A 5,951-nucleotide genomic window follows, 5' to 3' on the forward strand; every position below is an offset into this window, starting at 1 on the left:
AAAAATTACTTTAAAAAAAATTTTAAAAAAAATTAACAAAAAAAGGTACAGCACCGGTTGTCCTTGTTGGTGCTGTCCAAGCAAGACGACGATGGTTGTTTGGAACAAGGGCGGCGGCCATGGCCGTTGTCGCGCCCTCGTTCCAGATCTAGACCTTAAGTTTGAGGTCCTGATCTGAAAGACGGATGGCTAGTTTGGAACAAGGGCGGCGGCCATGGCCGTTGTCGCGCCCTCGTTCCAAATCTGGACCTTAAGTTTGAGGTCCAAATCTGGAAGACGGACGGCCATTGCTGTCTCAAACAGCTGGTGGCCCGACAGACGGCTGTTTAAGACGGCAATGGACGTCCGTCTTCTAGATCTGGACCTCAAACTTGTAGTCTAGATCTTGAACGAGGGCGGCGGCTAAGGCCATGGCCACCGCCCTCCTTCCAGGCGGCCATCGCCATCAGGCTTGGACTGCTACCGGCTGTCCGGGGAAGATAGCTGGTGCTGTACTCTTTTTTTTTTTTTTTTTTAATTCTTTTTTAATTTTCTTAATTTTTAATAAATATCTTTTGAAAAAAAAAATTATTTAAAAAGACATGTGTCAAGAAATAACATGCTAAATAGGTCAATTTGGATTAAATTGAACTTTTTTACAGGTCTGAATGAAGCTTTTTCACTTAGGGATCCAATTGCACTATCCACACGACTAAGGGAACTAATTTGATACTTTTTCCTTGAATCTAAGACTGATTTACCTTAAATTTGTTTACAGAGTATTTATGCTATTAGCAGCTTCTTTAACATTAGAAAACAATATTTGTCAATAGAGATATAACTTATATATATAAGTTTCTTTTTTTTTTCTTTTTCTGAAATAATCTATTTATTTTTGAAAATGTTGTCTAGTATTTAAATATTATTTTTAGGTTACATGTAATAAGATGGGATTTTTGAAATTTGAGATTGTCATGGTTATGATATATGGATTTAGTCTAATGGTGTAACTAACTATAGGTGATATGATTAGACAAGCCCAATAAAGAGTTGTAAGGTCATCTCCAACCCATTACATCAAATTATCCACTAAATTTTACACCAAAAGGAATATTTTCAGAATATTTTTGCACCAAATTTTATTCATCTCCAAGACTCCAACCCATTGCACTAAATTCTACATCAAATTTATTTCTACACAAAAATAATTTATTTTCTCATAAATTAAAATTTCAAAATTTGCTTTCTCTCCCCTTTTCATCTGTAAAGGCCCCTGCGAATCCTCCTCCGGCTGCCGGCTGACGCTCTAATGGAGGGTTGAGTCGGCGATGTCAATAGTAAACTACATCCTCTGACTGTTTTAGGAATAAACGTTAGATCTCAGATTATCTCCGATCGTTTTTTCAGAGAAGGAGTCAGAGACTCTCCAGATCTGACAGGTTTTCTATCATTTTTCCATTTATTTTGTTTTCTTTTTGGTTCTTCGTTATTCCTTTGTTCCTTTGAATAGTTTATTTTCTCTCGTCTCTCTGGCGAGTGTTTCCCTCTCGTTTCTTTGGCGAGTTCTTCTCATAAGCGTGGATTGATAAAATGGTCACATCAGAGTCAGGCTTGGCTATGTTTGACCAGATCTGTGAAGAAGCACCTAGTTCATCCAACAACTTCGGCTTCAAATTTATAAAACAGTCCGCGATCCAAGCTTTCTATAACATTGCTAGGAAATTTGTTTCTATTTCAGACTGTAAAGAATGCACTGTCATTCTAACGATCTGTATTGTAAACATTTCTGTTTATGATTAATGAATTATTCTTTTATTTTCAAAAAAAAAAAAACTTCAAAATTTTTAATATAAAATTTAATTGTAATGCAAATAATATTTTTGTTCCACAATAATATGCTCCCTCTGTCCCATTTTGCCTGTCCTGTGTACTATTCATTGGTCAATTAACTCTTTCTTCATTGTTTATTTTCTTTAGTAATTTTTAATTATTTTTAAATTTAATTTTTTTAATGTTTAATAGTACTTTTAATGTAGTTTCTAAATATATAAATTTTATATACTAAAATTAAACTTAATATTATGAAAAATTGAAGTAAAAATAGCTTCAGTCAAGTCTCGTTAATCGAACCAGACAAACAAAATGGGACGAAGGGAGTAACATATAACTAACTATTACATTTAATTTTCAAAATTACCATATCGTTCCCACAAATGCTCAATCAATGCATTACGAAGTGCATAATGCGCTTCTCTATCTTTTATTTGTCTATGTTGAGCAAGAAATTCTTGAAATAGAGTAGCTTCAGCTCTACGTATATCAACTTCAATAGCCAGCGCTTCTCTCCAACGTTGTATAGCCACCTGCTCATCACGTTCATCTTCAATTATCATATTGTGCATTATGATGCAAGATGTCATTATATCATGTAATACACGTTTATCCCAAAAACGTGTCGGCCCCTTGACTATTGCAAATCGTGACTGCAGGACCACAAATGCACGTTCGACATCTTTTCTACATACTTATTGCATCGTTGCAAATAACTTTTTCTTTAGCCCTCGAGGTTCATGAATAGTTTGTACCAAGGTTGACCATTTTGGGTATATACCATCAGCTAAATAATATCTTGTATGGTACTGTTCTCCTTGAATAACATAATGAGCTAGATGTGCTATACCATTTGCAAGGTTTTCAAACAAATGAGATGCCTCTAACACATTAATGTCATTATTTGACCTTGGCAAACCAAAATGTGCATGCCATATCCATAAATCATAATCAGCTACAGCCTCAAGAATAATAGTTGGTTCTCAACTACGCCCAGAATATTTTCCTGCCCAAGCTGTTGGACAATTTTTCCAAGTCCAGTGCATACAATCTAAACTCCTAAGCATCTCTGGAAAACCATGACTCTCACCAATTTGAAGCAACCTAGCAACGTCATTAGCATCAGGTGCTCTTAGATAGCTCTCCCCGAAGACCTCTACAATTGCTCGGCATAATCTCTTCAAACTTTGCAGTTGATTCTCCAATTTGAATGTATTCATCTGTTGCATCCGCTGGTACTCCATAAGCCAAAATTCGAAAGGCTACTGTTACTTTTTGTAAAGTAGACAAGCCTAACCTTCCAATTCTATCTCTTCGTTGCACAGAGTAGTTGTCATGATCTTCAACGGCGTTGGCAATTCGTAAAAACAAATTTCGACTCATTCGAAAATGTGTATGGAACATTGTTTCATTATATTTTGGATGTTCTGAAAAAAATCATTCCACAACCTTCGATCACCATCTACATGATCACGATGAATCACCCTATGGCCAGGAACCGAACCACCATGCCTTCAGTTGCTAGCTTGATTTGCCATAGTTAACATATAGTAAGTCATGACAGCGTTGTTGTTAGCATATACATTTAGTAATGCTTGCTCTTGTGATTGTATTAGAGTATTGAGATCAAGATCATCCTCTGATTGTTGTGATAAGGTGAGGGTGAGGATGAAGAAGAAAATGGTATAGGGCGTCTACCATTGTTGGAATTCATAATTGAATATTGATATGGTGAAGAGATGAATGATAACTTGGATATTTATGATAAGATATGAAATCTTATCACAAACTTTATCAGAAGTGTTTTCAACCGTTGGATTAAATCTCAACAATCTTAACCATTCATTGGTATGCAAATCTTTCCAACACGGAATCCAACAAAAGATATGAAATCTTATCACAACTTTTATCAGAAGTGTTTTCAACCGTTGGATTAAATCTCAACAATTTTAACCATTCATTGGTATGCAAATCTTTCCAACACGGAATCCAACAAAAGATATGAAATCTTATCACAACCTTATCATAAGTGTTTTCAACCGTTAGATTAAATCTCAACAATCTTAACCATTCAATGGTATGCAAATCTTTCCAACACGGAATCCAACAAAAGATATGAAATCTTATCACAACATTTATCATGATTGTTTTCATCTATAAATACTACACTTGGATTGCCAAAGTAAAACCACCACTCTTTGGATTCTCAAACCCCCTCTTTGATTTTGCAACACCTCTCCATTCTCTTTGCAAAATGTCGAGCTCACACATAACCCGAACTAAATCATACTCAATCGAGGAAGATCAACTTCTAAGTCGTGTGTATTTTGATATTAGCCAAGATCCTAAAGATGGTAAGAATCAAGCACAACAAGAATTTTGGTCTCGTATTATGATTGAGTACCATCAAATGCTACCAGCAAATAATGTCAACAATCGATCTTGGAGATCTCTTCAAACTCGGATGCAAAATATAATGACAGCTATTTCAAAATTAAGAGGATGCATACGCTAAATTGAAAACATGAACCCAAGTGGAGCGTCTGAAGAAGACATTGTGAGTACTTTATACATGTTTTATTAGTCAATTGCTTAAATTGTGAGTCATTTGCACATATTTATTATTTACTTTCTTATATTTATGATTTATAACAGTTAGATAGAGCAAAAGATTTAATGTCACAAGATGCCTAATTTGAAAAGGGGTTTAGATTTGATCACGTATGGCCAATCCTTAAGGATCTCGAGAAATTTAGTGCTACTCCTAGTAGAGATCAAAGTCTTGGTAGCCGAAAGCGAAGTATCAACTTTCAAGGATCACAATCACTACATGATAGAGCAAATAAGTCAATAGGCTCATTGTCTTTTTGTGTTGATTTAAATGACGACTTTGAAAGTGCAGACTAGGTTAATGAAAACAACAATGCAAGCAAACGTCCTACTGGAAGGAATAAGGAGAAAAAGAAGAAACAACTCAATGACGAAAGTAAGGAATTTTTAAAATCCATCCAGATAGAAAATGAACAAATAAAAAAAATGTTCGAAAATCATCAAGATATACTTCAAAAAAATTATGAGGTTAAGTTGTTAAAAGCTCATACTGAAGCAAAGAAAGTAGAGTTGGCAGAACGACAGGAAGCGAACATAGAGCGTCGAGAAGAGAAGAGAAGAGAGAACACCGAGAAGATAACAAAATCTTACGCATAAATTTAGATGCTATCACAGATCCAATGGTGCGTGAGTCTATAAGGAATGAGCAACTACAAATTGTTGCAAAGAGAGCTAATAAGCAAACAAGGGTTGAATCAAGTAGTCAATTTACTCAATATTTTGATAATTTGGGAGGAAATGGGGGTGGTCTTGGGGATTATTAGCTGGCCTAAGTATGCTTTGTTTAATTTTGGATGTATTCAGATAAATTTTATGAAAATGATGTTTTATGTACTTTAATTTTTAATTAATCTATATATAATATTAGGCTTGTTTTAATCGTCTTGATGCGATCTTTCAAATGATATAATTTTTTTTTTTGAAACCAAAAACTTAATTCATTAAATCATGTGTAAGACAGTTTTCAAGGAACATTGGAGGGGCATCTAACCACTCTTCACAACCTGACTCTGAAAAGGCCTCCATGGCAACAGTGTGGGCGGCACAATTCGCAAATCGTTTAACAAAACGGAATTGCACATCGTGTATGAGCGGTGCCAAGTCTTTAATATCCTCTACTAAAAGACCAAACGAAGAATTAAAAGAGGAAGATGTAAGGGAATAAAAAACAGTCTGGGAGTTCATTTCTACATCAATATTGCCCATTCCAGTATCCTTAATCTAGCTCAGAGCTTCACGTAAACTGACTGCCTCAGCCCCATTAACAGTGTAGACACCTGTTAAACTCATATTTTTCGCAGCCATGAAAGTTCCATCATGATCACGCAGCACCCACCCCAAACCCATAGAATTCGTTTTTGTGTTTAGAGTAGCATCTGTATTGAGCTTTAGTCTCCCTACTGCTGGCCGTGTCCATCTATCATCCCCAGTGCTCGGATTCCCTGTATGTTGTGTCACATTCGCATGCTGCCAATTCTGCCAGAAGGTTATAGCCTTGCGTAGCATAACATCCATGTCAAACACCACCCCTT

At 35.7% G+C, this 5,951-nt stretch overlaps 1 pseudogene; it reads right to left on the bottom strand.

Annotated features, from left to right (window-relative positions):
• Nucleotides 1-1,490: 1,490 nt before the first annotated feature.
• Nucleotides 1,491-5,625, bottom strand: LOC109189878 (annotated as a pseudogene).
• Between the last annotated feature and the right edge of the window lie 326 nt (nt 5,626-5,951).

The sequence above is a fragment of the Ipomoea nil genome, unplaced genomic scaffold, assembly GCF_001879475.1.
Source record: "Ipomoea nil cultivar Tokyo-kokei standard unplaced genomic scaffold, Asagao_1.1 scaffold1568, whole genome shotgun sequence".
Classification (NCBI taxonomy): domain Eukaryota; kingdom Viridiplantae; phylum Streptophyta; class Magnoliopsida; order Solanales; family Convolvulaceae; genus Ipomoea; species Ipomoea nil.